The sequence below is a fragment of the Ranitomeya variabilis genome, chromosome 4, assembly GCF_051348905.1.
Source record: "Ranitomeya variabilis isolate aRanVar5 chromosome 4, aRanVar5.hap1, whole genome shotgun sequence".
In the NCBI taxonomy this organism is placed as follows: Eukaryota; Metazoa; Chordata; class Amphibia; order Anura; family Dendrobatidae; genus Ranitomeya; species Ranitomeya variabilis.
In genome coordinates this window covers 772,619,797-772,638,635 of record NC_135235.1, presented here as the reverse complement: position 1 = coordinate 772,638,635, position 18,839 = coordinate 772,619,797, and the positions used below count along the sequence as shown (strand labels likewise).

General features: G+C 48.4%; 2 protein-coding genes across 2 annotated transcripts in view; one reads left to right on the top strand and one right to left on the bottom strand.

The window, feature by feature from the left end:
* LOC143766955 (oocyte zinc finger protein XlCOF8.4-like) overlaps positions 1-18,839 on the top strand; it is a 1,046,781-nt gene that overhangs the window by 331,230 nt on the left and 696,712 nt on the right. The gene's annotated exons all lie outside the window — the stretch shown is intronic.
* LOC143769390 (uncharacterized) overlaps positions 1-18,839 on the bottom strand; it is a 58,087-nt gene that overhangs the window by 39,100 nt on the left and 148 nt on the right. The gene's annotated exons all lie outside the window — the stretch shown is intronic.

The window sequence follows — 18,839 nt, the reverse complement described above, 5'->3', positions numbered from 1 at the left end:
ATCCAACCAAGAAACATTGACAGCTGGCACTGGCTGAAGACTAGAGCCAGACTAAATAGCAGAGCCAGGAGAGACGATCAGTGGAAGCAGCTGCTAATGCTAAATCCAAGGAGCAGCAGTTCCACTTAAAACCACCGGAGGGAGCCCAAGGGCAGAATTCACAAAAGTGCCATTTACAACCAGCGGAGGGAGCCCAAGAACGGAATTCACAACACATTATACAGTATGGAGCATCATGTGTGGCCATTATACAGTATGCAGCATCATGTGCGGTCATTATACAGTATGGAGCATCATGTACGGTCATTATACAGTATGGAGCATCATGTGCGGCCATTATACAGTATGGAGCGTCATGTGTGTTCATTATACAGTATGGAGCGTCATGTGTGTTCATTATACAGTATGGAGCATCATGTGTGGCCATTATACAGTATGGGGCACTGTGTGGCCATATTTTGTTTATAATTATTGTATATGAAACAGTGTGATCGGCAGTGCTAAATGGGTGTGGTTGGGACGTGGATATGGGTGTGACTAATTATGAATTGGTGTGGTCAGAGGCGTGGCCTAAAATTTGCCGTGGCACACTTCGCGCGCCGCAAACTTTGTCCCTCTTTCCATAACTCCCAACCGTCCCTCATTGTGCGGGATTGTCCCGGATTTGATTCTTTGCCCAGCGCAGGACGCTCTTATCCGGGAGACAGCAGGAGAACTCCCGTCACACCCCCTTTTGTTAGGCCACGCCCCTTCCCCATGTTCCAGAGTCTCCCAGAGTCACTGTTCAGAGAGGGGACACTTCTAGTTTGAGGTAGGTAACAGCTGAACACAGCCTGGGTGCCGGCGGCAATGTAAGCAGCAGACCAGTGTGAGTGGACTGGAGCTGCTAATTATAATGCCTGGCTAGTGTAATCGTGCGTGGAATGAGTGGGGCTGAGCAGGGAGGGACGGACACACTCACAGCCTCCCTGTTTGCCTCGGCTGCTCAGTGCTCACTGCTGTGTTATCTTATTGCAGAGCGACAGATGCAGATCAGTGTGAGTGAGTAGTCGATGTCACAGATCGATGACTCACTGACACGTCTGTCTCCAGTCGGTGCATTTGAGGAGGAGCAGCGGCAGCTCCCTGGGAGAGCGTGACGACACAACGCTATTGTGGCTGCTATTTCCCCACGCATAAAAAGGGCTAAGCCAAAGCCCCTGTGACAGTCTGTGACACTGTATCATCATGTGCTATAATGAGACAGCAACTCATGGCACAATTAATTCATTGCTCTACACAAAAATTACAAGCAGCTCCGCTCGGTGCGCTGCTCCGCTCAGTACACAGACACACACGCGGCTCCACTCGGTACACCTCGTACACACACACGCGGCTCCGCTCGGTACACCTCGTACACACACACGCGGCTCCGCTCGGTACACCTCGTACACACACACGCGGCTCCGCTCGGTACACCTCGTACACACACACGCGGCTCCGCTCGGTACACCTCGTACACACAAATGCGGCTGCGCTCAGTATACCTCGTACACACACACGCGGCTCCGCTCGGTACACCTCGTACACACACACGCGGCTCCGCTCGGTACACCTCGTACACACACACGCGGCTCCGCTCGGTACACCTCGTACACACACACACGGCTCCGCTCGGTACACGTCGCACACACACGCGCGGCTACGCTCGGTACACCTCGCACACACACACACGCAGCTTCGCTCGGTACACCTCGTACACACACAAGCAGCTCTGCTCGGTACACCTCGTACACACACACGCGGCTTCGCTCGGTTCACCTCGTACACACACGGCTCCGCTCAGTACACTTCTATACAGCGGAGCCGCGTGTGTGTACGATCAGCTGACGTGCTCAGTTCAGTGTGGGCTCAGCGCCGGAGCCCGCGCTGAAACGGGGTTTATTACCTATGTCGTACTATTACGGCATAGGTAATAAAGGAGTTAAAGAACAGCACCAGAATGGGGGGGGGGCATATACCAAGATAAGGGATATATATTACCAGGATGGGGATATATATACCAAGATGAGGCCCAGTATAAGGGACATATACCAGTGTGTGTATATAGATAGACTAGCTCCGTTCTACACCCGGGTGGCGAGCATTTATATTGGTATATGGTCTCCATCCTGGTATGTACTGCTTCCATCCTGCGCCCCCATCCTGTCATGTGCTGCTCCCATCCTGCGCCCCCATTCTGTCATGTGCTGCTCCCATCCTGCGCCCCATCCTGTCATGTGCTGCTCCCATCCTGTCATGTGCTGCTCCTATCCTGCGCCCCCATCCTGTCATGTGCTGCTCCCATCCTGTGCCCCCATTCTGTCATGTGCTGCTCCTATCCTGCGCCCCATCCTGTCATGTGCTGCTCCCATCCTGTCATGTGCTGCTCCCATCCTGCGCCCCCATCCTGTCATTTGCTCCCATCCTGTGCCCCTATTCTGTCATGTGCTGCTCCTATCCTGTGCCCCCAACCTGTCATGTGCTGCTCCCATCCTGCGCCCCCATCCTGTCATGTGCTGCTCCTATCCTGGGCCCCCATCCTGTCATGTGCTGCTCCCATCCTGTGCCCCCATTCTGTCATGTGCTGCTCCTATCCTGCGCCCCATCCTGTCATGTGCTGCTCCCATCCTGTCATGTGCTGCTCCCATCCTGCGCCCCCATCCTGTCATTTGCTCCCATCCTGTGCCCCTATTCTGTCATGTGCTGCTCCTATCCTGCGCCCCCATCCTGTCATGTGCTGCTCCTATCCTGCGCCCCCATCCTGTCATGTGCTGCTCCCATCCTGCGCCCCCATCCTGTCATGTGCTGCTCCCATCCTGCGCCCCCATCCTGTCATGTGCTGCTCCCATCCTGCGCCCCTATTCTGACATGTGCTGCTCCTATCCTGCGCCCCCATCCTGTCATGTGCTGCTCCCATCCTGCGCCCCCATTCTGTCATGTGCTGCTCCCATCCTGCGCCCCCATCCTGTCATGTGCTGCTCCCATCTTGCGCCCCCATCCTGTCATGTGCTGCTCCTATCCTGCGCCCCCATCCTGTCATGTGCTACTCCCATCCTGCGCCCCCATCCTGTCATGTGCTGCTCCTATCCTGCGCCCCCATCCTGTCATGTGCTGCTCCTATCCTGCGCCCCATCCTGTCATGTGCTGCTCCCATCCTGTCATGTGCTGCTCCCATCCTGCGCCCCCATCCTGTCATGTGCTGCCCCCATCCTGTCATGTGCTGCTCCCATCCTGCGCCCCTATTCTGACATGTGCTGCTCCTATCCTGCGCCCCCATCCTGTCATGTGCTGCTCCCATCCTGCGCCCCCATCCTGTCATTTGCTCCCATCCTGTGCCCCTATTCTGTCATGTGCTACTCCCATCCTGTGCCTCCATCCTGTCATGTGCTGCTCCCATCCTGCGCCCCCATCCTGTCATGTGCTGCTCCTATCCTGCGCCCCCATCCTGTCATGTGCTGCTCCCATTCTGCGCCCCCATTCTGTCATGTGCTGCTCCCATCCTGCGCCCCCATCCTGTCATGTGCTGCTCCTATCCTGTCATGTGCTGCTCCCATCCTGCGCCCCCATCCTGTCATGTGCTGCTCCTATCCTGCACCCCCATCCTGTCATGTGCTGCTCCCATCCTGCGCCCCCATTCTGTCATGTGCTGCTCCCATCCTGCGCCCCCATTCTGTCATGTGCTGCTCCCATCCATATGCCCCGTATGCTGCTCCATGAAGGTTGATGGCCCCCATAAGATGCTCTATAGGATTATATGCCCCGTATGCTGCTGCGATAAAAAAAAAATGGCTCAGGTCCCCGACACTTGTGAAATTCACCTGTCCCCGTTCCACCGCTGTGCGCCAGTGTCTTCCGGGTCTCTGGCTGTGACTGTTCAGTCAGATGGCGTGCACTAAGCACGTCATCGCGCCCCCTGACCTGAACGTCACAGCCAGAGGACGCGGAAGACGGAGCCCAGTGGTGGAACGGGGACAGGGGAATATCGCATACTCGCCCTCCTGGCACGTCCGTGCTTCTCCGTCAGAGATCTCAGTATGCGTTCAGTGCTTACACATACTGTGATCTCCTGGGCCACAATTCTCATCCCCGGATGCATAACTCTGTGGAGTCCAGACTGCGCAGGCGCTTGCTCAGTTTATAAAGGCTTCGGGCACAGTGATGCTCCCAGTGTTATATTATAGATAGATATGATGCGGGGGTCCGGTTGAAACCTTGCACCACAACCCATCACACTCTATTTATGCCGCTGTTTTCGGTTGCTCTATGTGACTGTAGACATTTGAATCTTCACAGCGTTCACATCGCACGCTGTGAGGATTCTCCAGACACGGCAGCGGGCGGTTATATGACTTTGAGTATGTGACTTGCATACTCCTTTAAACATTCTGACTAGACATGACCAATCTCAGTCAGTACTCGTGCATTGATATAGTCCGCACCCATCTAGTCAGTACCTGACTGCATCTATGTAAATCACATACTTGTGGACACATGACACTACCAAGTTTGCATTTGTACTCTAATTCATTACTTAGTGGAGATAAATATTTATTTTTCCTGTTTTTGATCACTGCAGTGTTTCTGAAACAATGATCGGCAGTACTGAATGGGTGTGTCGGAGGCGTGGTCATGGGTGTGGGCATTCAGGGGGTGTGGCCTAAATTTTTGCGCCGCTGCGCGCAGGGCACCTCAGAGTATGTCCTCTTTCCTTCCCTAAAATGTTGGGAGGTATGCTCTTTCCCGACTTCAAAAGTTGGGAGGTATGGTTTCTGTGCACACAGGACCTGTGATGAGGTCACAGGAGGGGAGGAGTCAAGGGTCACATGATCAGTGGCCTCGGTGTATGCATGCAGGACTCTGCTGGTTGTCATGGTGCTGGATGAGGGGAAGTTTATGTGTGGGGTCATGAGGGGTTTACAATGTGGATGTAGCAGAGCCGTGTGTGTACGAGGTGTACGGAGCGGAGCCGTGTGTACGAGGTGTACGGAGCGGAGCCGTGTGTACGAGGTGTACGGAGCGGAGCCGTGTGTACGAGGTGTACGGAGCGGAGCCGTGTGTGTACGAGGTGTACGGAGCGGAGCCGTGTGTGTACGAGGTGTACGGAGCGGAGCCACGTGTGTGTACGAGGTGTACGGAGAGGAGCCGTGTGTGTACGAGGTGTACGGAGCGGAGCCGTGTGTGTGCGAGGTGTACGGAGCAGAGCCGTGTGTGTGCGAGGTGTACGGAGCGGAGCCGTGTGTGTACGAGGTGTACGGAGTGGAGCCGTGTGTGTACGAGGTGTACGGAGAGGAGCCGTGTGTGTACGAGGTGTACGGAGCGGAGCCGTGTGTGTGCGAGGTGTACGGAGCGGAGCCGTGTGTGTGCGAGGTGTACGGAGCAGAGCCGTGTGTGTGCGAGGTGTACGGAGCGGAGCCGTGTGTGTACGAGGTGTACGGAGTGGAGCCGTGTGTGTACGAGGTGTACGGAGAGGAGCCGTGTGTGTACGAGGTGTACGGAGAGGAGCCGTGTGTGTACGAGGTGTACGGAGCGGAGCCGTGTGTGTGCGAGGTGTACGGAGCAGAGCCGTGTGTGTGCGAGGTGTACGGAGCGGAGCCGTGTGTGTACGAGGTGTACGGAGCGGAGCCGTGTGTGTACGAGGTGTACGGAGCAGAGCCGTGTGTGTACGAGGTGTACGGAGCGGAGCCGTGTGTGTACGAGGTGTATGGAGCGGAGCCGTGTGTGTGCGAGGTGTACGGAGAGGAGCCGTGTGTGTGCGAGGTGTACGGAGAGGAGCCGTCTGTGTGCGAGGTGTACGGAGAGGAGCCGTGTGTGTACGAGGTATACGGAGAGGAGCCGTGTGTACAAGGTGTACGGAGCGGAGCCATGTGTGTACGAGGTGTACGGAGAGGAGCCGTGTGTGTACGAGGTGTACGGAGCGGAGCCGTGTGTGTACGAGGTGTACGGAGCGGAGCCGTGTGTGTACGAGGTGTACGGAGCGGAGCCGTGTGTGTGCGAGGTGTACGGAGAGGAGCCGTGTGTGTGCGAGGTGTACGGAGCGGAGCCGTGTGTGTACGAGGTGTACGGAGCGGAGCCGTGTGTGTGCGAGGTGTACGGAGAGGAGCCGTGTGTGTGCGAGGTGTACGGAGAGGAGCCGTGTGTACGAGGTGTAGGGAGAGGAGCCGTGTGTGTACGAGGTATACGGAGAGGAGCCGTGTGTACAAGGTGTACGGAGCGGAGCCATGTGTGTACGAGGTATACGGAGAGGAGCCGTGTGTACAAGGTGTACGGAGCGGAGCCATGTGTGTACGAGGTGTACAGAGCGGAGCCGTGTGTGTACGAGGTGTATGGAGCGGAGCCGTGTGTACGATTTGTACGAAGCGGAGCCATGTGTGTACGAGGTGTACGGAGAGGAGCCGTGTGTACGAGGTGTACGGAGCGGAGCCGTGTGTACAAGGTGTACGGAGCGGAGCCATGTGTGTACGAGGTGTACGGAGCGGAGCCGTGTGTACGAGGTGTGCGGAGCGGAGCCGTGTGTACGAGGTGTACGGAGCGGAGCCGTGTGTACAAGGTGTACGGAGCGGAGCCATGTGTGTACGAGGTGTACAGAGCGGAGCCGTGTGTGTACGAGGTGTATGGAGCGGAGCCGTGTGTACGATTTGTACGAAGCGGAGCCATGTGTGTACGAGGTGTGCGGAGCCGTGTGTACGATTTGTACGAAGCGGAGCCGTGTGTGTACGAGGTGTACGGAGTGGAGCCGTGTGTACGAGTTGTATGGAGCGGAGCCGTGTGTACGATTTGTACGAAGCGGAGCCGTGTGTGTACGAGGTGTGCGGAGCCGTGTGTACGATTTGTACGAAGCGGAGCCGTGTGTGTACGAGGTGTGCGGAGCCGTGTGTACGATTTGTACGAAGCGGAGCCGTGTGTGTACGAGGTGTGCGGAGCCGCGTGTGTACAAGGTGTATGGAGCGGAGCCGCATGTGTACGAGGTGTATAGAGCGGAGCTGTGTGTGTATGAGGTGTATGGAGCGGAGCAGTGTACGAGGTGTACAGAGCGGAGCAGTTTGTGTACGAGGTGTACAGAGCGGAGCCGCGTGTGTATGAGGTGTATGGAGCGGAGCTGTGTGTGTATGAGGTGTACGGAGCGGAGCTGTGTGTGTACGAGGTGTATGGAGCGGAGCCGTGTGTGTATGGAGCGGATCCGCGTGTGTACGGGGTGTACGAAGTGTATGTAGCTGAGCCGTATATGTGTACGGAGCAGAGCAGAGCCGTGTGTCTACGGGATGTATGGCACGGAGCAGCATAAGTATGTGGTGTACGGAGGGAAGCCGTGTGTGTACAAGGTGTATGGAGCGGAGCCATGTGTGCGGGGTGTAGAGCGGAGCCGGATCTGTACGGGGTGTGCGAAACGGAGCCCTGTGTGTTCTAAGTGTACAGAGCTGAGCCATGTATGCACAGAGCGGAGCAGAGCCTTGTGTGTACGGCGCGGAGCCGCTTAAGTACATGGTGTACAGAGCAGAGCCGCATGTGCACTGAGTGGAGCCGTGTGTGTGCACGAGGTGTGCAGAGTAGACCTGTGTGTGTACGAGGCATACAAAGTGGAAACGTGTGTGTGTGTGTGAGGTGTGCGGAGCCGTGCGTGTACGAAGTCAGTAAATGGTGAAGAGCAAATTTTATACCTCCCAACCGTCTTTCTTTCTCTCTCTGTTCTTTCTTTCCCATCTTTCTCTCTCTCTGTTCTTTTTCTTTCCCCTCTTTCTTTCTCTATGTTCTTTCTTTCTCTCTCTTCCGGTTCTTTCTTTCTTTCCCCTCTTTCTTTCTCTTTCTGTTATTACTTTCTCTCTGTTCTTTCTTTTTTTCCCCTCTTTCTATCTCTCTGTTCTTCCTTTCTCTCTCTGTTCTTTTTCTTTCCCCTCTTTCTTTCTCTATGTTCTTTCTTTCTCTCTCTTCCGGTTCTTTCTTTCTTTCTTTCCCCTCTTTCTTTCTCTTTCTGTTATTACTTTCTCTCTGTTCTTTCTTTTTTTTTCCCTCTTTCTATCTCTCTGTTCTTCCTTTCTCTCTCTGTTCTTTCTTTCCCCTCTTTCTTTCTTTCCCATCTTTCTCTCTCTCTGTTCTTTTTCTTTCCCCTCTTTCTTTCTCTATGTTCTTTCTTTCTCTCTCTTCCGGTTCTTTCTTTCTTTCCCCTCTTTCTTTCTCTTTCTGTTATTACTTTCTCTCTGTTCTTTCTTTTTTTCCCCTCTTTCTATCTCTCTGTTCTTCCTTTCTCTCTCTGTTCTTTCTTTCCCCTCTTTCTTTCTTTCCCATCTTTCTCTCTCTCTGTTCTTTTTCTTTCCCCTCTTTCTTTCTCTATGTTCTTTCTTTCTCTCTCTTCCGGTTCTTTCTTTCTTTCTTTTTTTCCCCCTCTTTCTTTCTCGCTCTGTTCTTACTTTCTCCTTTCTTTCTCTCTGTTCTTCCTTTCCCTATAACAACTATAGTCATTTTGCTATCAGGTCAGATTAATATTGAGGATCTGAGAGGCCAGTGGTACCTTTTTAACACCACTTCCCCCCCCCCCAGGAGGCGGTCCTGTTAATGTGCAGAGCAACACTGTCGCTTTTTTTCTTCATCTGGTGTAGTTTAGACTTTGGGAAAAAAAAATGTAGTGTGTTTTTGAAATTGGTGCTCTAGAGAACTTTGTTATTTCCTGCAGAGATGAGCCCTGGCTGGAAGACGTGATGGCAGTCTGTGTTGGATGAAGATTAAAAGCGAAGATGAAGGACTTCACCTAGAGATGTCACTGGTGAGTTACTGTATTACATGTACACGCACTCTATACACTGCATACTATATACAGCGGTCCAGTGTATAATGTCACCGGTGATCACTGTATTACCTGCACACAGACACTATATACAGAGTTCCTGTGTATGTCACCGGTGATCACTTTATTACCTGTACACTATACACTATATACAGAGCTCCTGTGTATAATGTCACTGGTGATCACTATATTACCTGTACACTATATACAGAGCTCCTGTGTATAATGTCACTGGTGATCACTATATTACCTGTACACTGACACATTATATAGAGCTCCTGTGTATAATGTCACTGGTGATCACTGTATTACCTGTACACTATACACTATATACAGAGCTCCTGTGTATAATGTCACTGGTGATCACTATATTACCTGTACACTATATACAATATACGGAGCTCCTGTGTATAATGTCACTGGTGATCACTGTATTACCTGTACACTATATACAATATACGGAGCTCCTGTGTATAATGTCACTGGTGATCACTGTATTACCTGAACACTGACACTATATACAGAGCTCCTGTGTATAAGGTCACTGGTGATCACTATATTACCTGTACACTGACACTATATACAGAGCTCCTGTGTATAATGTCACTGGTGATCACTATATATTATCTGTACACTGACACATTATATAGAGCTCCTGTGTATAATATCACTGGTGATCACTATATTACCTGTACACTATACACTATATACAGAGCTCCTGTGTATATTGTCACTGGTGATCACTATATTACCTGTACACTGACACTATATACAGAGCTCCTGTATATAATGTCACTGGTGATCACTATATTACCTGTACACTGACACTATATTCGGAACTCCTGTGTGTAATGTCACCGGTGATCACTTTATTACCTGTACACTATACAATTTATACAGAGCTGCTGTGTATAATGTCACTGGTGATCACTATATTACCTGTACACTGACACTATATACAGAGCTCCTGTGTATAATGTCACCGGTGATCACTATATTACCTGTACAATATACACTATATACAGAGCTCCTGTGTATGTCACTGGTGATCACTATATTACCTGTACAATATACACTATATACAGAGCTCCTGTGTGTAATGTCACTGGTGATCACTATATTACATGTACACTATACACTATATACAGAGCTCTTGTGTATAATGTCACTGGAGATCACTGTATTACCTGTACACTATACACTATATACAGAGCTCCTGTGTATAATGTCACTGGTGATCTCTGTATTACCTGTACATTATACACTATATACAGAGCTCCGGTGTATAATGTCACTGGTGATCCCTGTATTACCTGTACACTGATACTATATACAGAGCTCCTGTGTGTAATGTCACCGGTGATCACTATATTACCTGTACACTGACACTATATACAGAGCTCCTGTGTATAATGTCACCGGTGATCACTATATTACCTGTACAATATACACTATATACATAGCTCCTGTGTATGTCACTGGTGATCACTATATTACCTGTACAATATACACTATATACAGAGCTCCTGTGTATAATGTCACTGGTGATCACTGTATTACCTGTACAATGACACTATATACGGAGCTCCTGTGTATAATGTCACGGTTGATCACTGTATTACCTGTACACTATATATAGAGCTCCTGTGTATAATGTCACTGGTGATCACTATATTACATGTACACTATACACTATATACAGAGCTCTTGTGTATAATGTCACTGGAGATCACTGTATTACCTGTACACTATACACTATATACAGAGCTCCTGTGTATGATGTTACTGGTGATCACTGTATTACCTGTACACTGACACTATAGACAGAGCTCCTGTGTACGTCACTGGTGATCACTGTATTACCTGTACACTGACACTATATACAGAGCTCCTGTGTGTAATGTCACCGGTGATCACTATATTACCTGTACACTGACACTATATACAGAGGTCCTGTGTATAATGTCACCGGTGATCACTATATTACCTGTACAATATACACTATATACAGAGCTCCTGTGTATGTCACTGGTGATCACTATATTACCTGTACACTATACACTATATACAGAGCTCCTGTGTGTAATGTCACTGGTGATCACTATATTACCTGTACAATATACACTATATACAGAGCTCCTGTGTATAATGTCACTGGTGATCACTATATTACCTGTACAATATATACAGAGCTCCTGTGTATAATGTCACTGGTGATCACTGTATTACCTGTACACTGACACATTATATAGAGCTCCTGTGTGTAATGTCACTGGTGATCACTGTATTACCTGTACACTATACACTATATACAGAGCTCCTGTGTATAATGTCACTGGTGATCACTATATTACCTGTACACTATATACAATATACGGAGCTCCTGTGTATAATGTCACTGGTGATCACTGTATTACCTGTACACTATATACAATATACGGAGCTCCTGTGTATAATGTCACTGGTGATCACTGTATTACCTGTACACTGACACTATATACAGAGCTCCTGTGTATAATGTGACTGGTGATCACTATATATTACCTGTACACTGACACATTATATAGAGCTCCTGTGTATAATATCACTGGTGATCACTATATTACCTGTACACTATACACTATATACAGAGCTCCTGTGTATAATGTCACTGGTGATCACTATATTACCTGTACACTGACACTATATACAGAGCTCCTGTATATAATGTCACTGGTGATCACTATATTACCTGTACACTGACACTATATTCGGAACTCCTGTGTGTAATGTCACCGGTGATCACTTTATTACCTGTACACTATACAATATATACAGAGCTCCTGTGTATAATGTCACTGGTGATCACTATATTACCTGTACACTGACACTATATACAGAGCTCCTGTGTATAATGTCACTGGTGATCACTATATTACCTGTACACTGACACTATATACAGAGCTCCTGTGTATAATGTCACCGGTGATCACTATATTACCTGTACAATATACACTATATACAGAGCTCCTGTGTATGTCACTGGTGATCACTATATTACCTGTACAATATACACTATATACAGAGCTCCTGTGTGTAATGTCACTGGTGATCACTATATTACATGTACACTATACACTATATACAGAGCTCTTGTGTATAATGTCACTGGAGATCACTGTATTACCTGTACACTATACACTATATACAGAGCTCCTGTGTATAATGTCACTGGTGATCTCTGTATTACCTGTACATTATACACTATATACAGAGCTCCGGTGTATAATGTCACTGGTGATCCCTGTATTACCTGTACACTGACACTATATACAGAGCTCCTGTGTATAATGTCACTGGTGATCACTGTATTACCTGTACACTGACACTATATACAGAGCTCCTGTGTATAATGTCACCGGTGATCACTATATTACCTGTACAATATACACTATATATATAGCTCCTGTGTATGTCACTGGTGATCACTATATTACCTGTACACTGACACTATATACGGAGCTCCTGTGTATAATGTCACTGTTGATCACTGTATTACCTGTACACTATACACTATATACAGAGCTCCTGTGTGTAATGTCACTGGTGATCACTATATATTACCTGTACACTGACACTATATACAGAGCTCCTGTGTATGTCACTGGTGATCACTGTATTACCTGTACACTGACACTATGTACAGAGCTCCTGTGTATAATGTCACTGGTGATCACTGTATTACCTGTACACTATATACAATATACAGAGCTCCTGTGTATAATGTCACTGGTGATCACTGTATTACCTGTACACTGACACTATATACGGAGCTCCTGTGTATAATGTCAATGTTGATCACTGTATTACCTGTACACTATATATAGAGCTTCTGTGTATAATGTCACTGGTGATCACTATATTACCTGTACACTGACACTATATACAGAGCTCCTGTGTATGTCACTGTTGATCACTGTATTACCTGTACACTATATATAGAGCTCCTGTGTATAATGTCACTGGTGATCACTATATTACCTGTACACTGACACTATACGGAGCTCCTGTGCATAATGTCACTGTTGATCACTGTATTACCTGTACACTATGTATAGAGCTCTTGTGTATAATGTCACTGGTGATCACTATATTACATGTACACTGACACTATATACGGAGCTCCTGTGTACGTCACTGGTGATCACTGTATTACCTGTACACTATACAGTATATACAGAGCTCCTGTGTGTAATGTCACTGGTGATCACTGTATATTACCTGTACACTGACACTATATACAGAGCTCCTGTGTACGACACTGGTGATCACTGTATTACCTGTACACTATACACTGAGCTCCTGTGTATAATGTCACTGGTGATCTCTGTATTACCTGTACACTACAGTATATACAATACACAGAGCTCCTGTGTATAATGTCACTGGTGATCACTGTATTACCTGTACTGTACACTATACAATATATACAGAACTCCTTTGTATAATTCCACTGGTGATCACTGTATTACCTGTACACTGACACTATAGACAGAGCTCCTGTGTATAATGTCATCGGTGATCACTATATTACCTGTACACAGACACTGCATACTAAGTCCAGATCACCTGTGTATAATAGCACTTAAGGTGATATTAGTATTTTGTTTTTTGTTTTTGTTAATGATCAGTATTGTAGTATTCAGTCACTATGTGGTGGTAATATGTTGTCCGGTTATGGTGTGGCGTTATTTGTTCCTTGTATGTGGTGGTAATATGTGGTCTGGTCATGGTGTTGTGGTATTTGTTCCTTGTATGTGGTATTATTCTGTCACTGAGGTGGTAATATGGTGTCTGGACATGGTGTGGTGGTATTTGTTCCTTTGTATGTGGTATTCTAGGTCACTATGTGGTGGTAATATATGGTTTGGTCATGGTGCAATGGTATTTGTCCCCTATATGTGATATTATTGATCATTCTAAACATTGAAAAATAAAAATATACCTAAATTGTATTGGATATTTTAGCAAATGTCTAATACATTAGAGTAGAGTAGGGCGTCGTGGTGGAGGCTTAAAAAATCTTTCCTATTTCCTAAATATATTCCTATTTAAAAGTGTATGTATTGTACATGTGCGTTAGGTTAGGCTAGTAAAAAGTAAAGCAGATTTATTTGTACTGAAATTACGACTTTGTGGCATTTTGCAGTTCGCCTCAGGCAGCAGAGAGGCTAGGTTCACCCCTGGGTGCCGTTATACTGATTACCCTGATACCTGGTGATGAAATCTGTCTTGTGGTTGTTGCTTAATCTATATTTTTGTAGTTTTCAGTTATTGAGATTCTCGTGCTCTGGGGTGGGGCTGTGGGCGGGGCTTTATGTGGTGCTCTGATTACATATTCATCTGTATTGGCTTATGACAGGTCGCTGATCCCTCACTGTCCGGCCCCCATTTTTACATAATGCATATAATAGTGGCGATATTGTTGATAATGCCTATAATATTGTGGCTATTGGGAGGACTAGAAAAAAAAATTACATCCAGAAAAATGTCACCGGTGATTGCGGTGACTGTGCAGTCTTTAAGAGATAGATGCTACAGGACAGGCGCTGCTGGTGACATTTTTCTGGATGTAATTTTTTATTTCTAAGCCTCCCAATAGCCATAATATTATAGGCATTATCAACAATAATATCAATGCTATTATATGTATTCTGTAAAAATTGGGGGCAGGTCACTGAGGGATCAGCAACCTGTCATAGGCCAATACAGATGAATATGTAATCAGAGCAGCACATAAAGCCTCGCCCACACTCCCGCCCCTGAGCACCACACAAAGCCCCGCCCCAGAGCACGAGAATCTCATTAACTGAACACTACAAATACAGATTATACAACAGTAAACCAGAGTTTCATTCGTTTATGGTGGACCATTGGAGCTACTATGAATCCTGACCAGAAGATTAGAGAAAATAATTGTTACGTGTTACGGAACCACTCAGCACCCAGAATATGTTGTGCAGTTATATATATGTATAATAGGTTCCATCTGAGATGCATGTCACTAATGCATCAGCCCACAGGCTGCACCCCTGGGCAGAGGGGACACGATATTTTCCATTTTGTCCTCCCCCCAACTTTGTAATTCCCACAGTAAATATTGGCAGGCTCTGGCCACCTGCGGCTATTGTATGTCTAGCCTGTCGCTTTTCAATTGGCCTGCCCTCTGTATCTGTGTGATATATTCTGTGTCCTGTGAGTAAAGCGTTGTCACACTGGAAATACGTGGAGAAGCAGTGATATTTTATATGCGCCCATCTTACCAACCAATTCCAGCCAGCGTCCTTCATTCAGACTCCAGCCAAAGCAGAGTGGACTTCCTGAAACACGGGGTGGTACTGAAAGAGGTACTCCAGCTTGGTAGACCCCGTTACACTGGTGGCAGACAGCGGGATATGATACCCCTTCTACAGGAGGAAAGGAATGAATAGAAAACAACTACCAGAAGTTAAAGAGGACTACATTAAAAGATCTGGTGGAAGCCCGAGGGTTGATCGCCAGCAACAAAAGTAGATTTGATAGCAGCCATCATGGAACACGACAGTGCAGCGCCCCCCAATGTGAACATAGAGGAGACTGAATTCCAGAGGGAGGTAAAGAACAGACTGGTGTTCTATGGCCCAAACCCTGCAGTAGAGATCATACGAGAGGTGATGGCTGATGTGCGTACTGATCTGAAGGAAAAGATGGCCGAGCGGACCAGGATAGAGCTAGCAAAGATGGAGATGGCAGAGCGGACCAAAGTGGAGCTGGCCAAGATGGAGATGGCAGAGAGGAGAGTCAGTGAGCAGGGGGAGATCTGGCCTTCGACCATGTACCTTCAACAGTAAGCCACAAAAAGATCCAGTATAATGCCTTCCGACAGTTGGGGGAGGCAGACGAAGACATTGATGGCTTTCTGCAGGACTTTGAGCAGCAGTGTGCCCTTCATCAAGTGAAGCCGGAGGAACGGGTTCAGATTCTGGCCAGCAAGCTGACAGTCCGGGCAGCGGACGCCTATCGCACGGTACCTGATGAGGACTGTATGGACTATGAGCGGATCAAAGAAGTGATCTTGGCCCGGTATGCGCTGACACCAGAGGCATACCGCCAAAAGTTCCGCGGACTTATAAAACGCGTAACCGATACCCACGCTGAATGGGCCTGTAAATTACAGCGGTCAGTGCTATAGTGGGTACAAGGGAGCCATGCAACCACTAAGGAGGACATCCTCCAGCTCTTCTTGTTAGAACGATTCTTTAATGGACTAACCCCCGAGACACAGGAATGGCTTCGGGACAGGCGGCCGATGACTCTTGAGGAAGCCGCTTGTCTGGCCGATGAACATCATGATGCCAGGAGGCCTCAGTTGTCCGGATCAAAGATGGTCACTAGGGGTCCGCCCATGGACCTGGAGGGCCCCAAACCACCGAAGATTGTAGGGGGACCAGCTAGAAACCCGGCCTACCACAGTTCCCCTGGGGCACGATGCCACACCTGCCGTCAGCTGGGCCACCTGCAAAGACAATGTCCCAACCGGACTCAGCATACCCAGTGGCCAAAGGCGGGAACAGCTACCTTCAGACGGGCCGCTGTACACTGCTACCAAGGTGAAGCTGACCCAGCATTGGGGGCTACGACTAATCAAGGGGTGGAAGAGATGAAGGAAGTGCTGCAGACATCTTGCTGGGAAATGACTTGGGGCCTATGTTGTCTGCCTTCTCGGTTGCCCCTCTGGCTGAGACATATCCTGTGACCACCCGGAGACAAGCTCGAGCTGCGGAGGCGGAATCACACTCAGAGGAGGCCCAGGTAAGACATCCCAGCCCTACACGTATTCCCATAGCCAGGCACATTTCTTGGGCCACCCCAGATGAATTTAAGAGGGAGTTACTTGAGGATCCTTCATTGGAGGGATATCGTGGGAAGGCACAGGAGGGGAGAAGGGTACTGGAAGGGGAACAGTTTGTATGGAAGCAGGGACTCCTCTACCGGATCACAGAGCAGCACCACACAGGGATGAGCCCCACTATAAAACGACCGCTGATAGTTCCCAAGAAGTATAGGCAGGAGTTACTGCGAGTCTCTCATGACATACCCTTGGCTGGGCACTTCGGCGTCAGTCGCACCAGGCATCATCTGACACAAAACTTCTTTTGACCGTGGGTAACCTATGATGTTCGTCAGTACTGCCAGACCTGTGACAGTTGCCAGCGCATTGGCAAGAGGGGAGATCGATGCAAGACCAAATTACGCCCCCTCCCCATTGTGGAGGAACCATTTAGCCGAGTAGCGGTCGATCTGATAGGGCCGTTAGCCAAACCCAGTCCGTCAGGGAAAAGGTATATATTGACAGTGGTAGATTATTCCACATGGTATCCAGAGGCGGTTGCGTTACCTAACATACTGGCAGAGACCGTGGCGGCTGCCCTGCTCCAGTACTGAGCCAAGTTGGGCCGGACGGCCAAGACCACCCGGTAGCTTACCTGAGTCGGAAACTACTGCCCCGTGAAGTAAGCTATGCGGCCATCGAGAAGGAGTGCCTGGCGGTAGTATGGGCCCTCAAAAAGTTGTCCATATTTGTATGGACGACAGTTTTCCCTCCTAACGGACCATAATCCCCTAGTCTGGCTTAATCGGGTCTCCGGAGACAACGCCAGATTGCTGCGGTGGAGTTTAGTCCTACAACCTCTGGACTTCACCATCTACTACAAACAAAACGGTAACGCCGATGGACTAAGTTGACAAACGGAACTTGTACCAACCCCATAAACTTCGGTCATCCCCAAACCGATCCATTAAGGATCAGACTGTGTATGCCGAGCGCGTCGATGAAAAGGGGAGCCGTGTTACGGAACCACTCAGCACCCAGAATATGTTGTGCAGTTATATGTATGTATAATAGGTTCCATGTGAGATGCATGTCCCTAATGCATCAGCCCACAGGCTGCGCCCCTGCACAGAGGGGACACGATATTCCCCTTTTGTTCGCCCCCCCACGTTTGTAATTCCCACAGTAAATATCGGCAGGCTCCGGCCACCTGCGGCTATTGTAATATATGTCTGGCCTGCCGCTTTTCAATAGGCCTGCCCTCTGTATCTGTGTGATATATTCTGTGTCCTGTGAGTAAAGTGTTGTCAGACTGGAAATACGTGGAGAAGCAGTGATCTTTTATATGCGTCCATCTAACCAAGCAATTCCAGCCAGTGTCCTTCATTTAGATTCCAGCCAAAGCAGAGTGGACCTCCTGAAACACGGGGTGGTACTGAAAAAGGTACCCCAGCTTGGTAGACCCTGTTACAATAATATTGCTCCCCATTTCAGGAGAAATTGTGCAGTAATCTGAATTTCTTAGGATCAAAAACAATGTAACTTATGAGGTGGAGTGAATCCATGAAACCAGGGCTGGAGCCAACACATCTCCTGCAGGCGGGAATAAATGTATATTACAGCCATCAGCCACGCACAGCTCAGAGATATATCATGGCACCGGTGTGATGGGTTTATGTAGATTATCACAATCCTCCTGGAAGTTAGTCGGTTTTAATACAAATTGAAAAGTCAGGATAAAGGGAAACTCTGTTATTGTCCAGAAATTCACACTTGGCCTCACTGCACATATAATGTTGTCGATCATAAAAGTGAAGTTTGGCCAGAAAGACGGGACCCGGTCTTGTAGGGACCATATGATCACATTCAGCAGCACAGAAGGGAGAGATGGGAGATTCATCCGTCTCAGGGTTCTAGGAAGCCAACAGCATCATTACCCTCATATTTTTCTTCAAGTAATTTTCTATCTTGTCAGCACATTCTACGTACGCTGTCATTTGGCTTTGTAGTTCACAGATCTGGGCAGGTAACAGCGTCTCCTAAACCCAGGGGGTAGGTCTACCAGGTTGTAAGTTCTAAAGAAAAGGGCTTTCAATGACCAAAGTCATTAGAACAGTTTTGGGTGGAGGAGAATGTTGTGGTCTAGAGGTAAAATGGTGATCATGGTAATACGGCCGGACTACACCACCGATA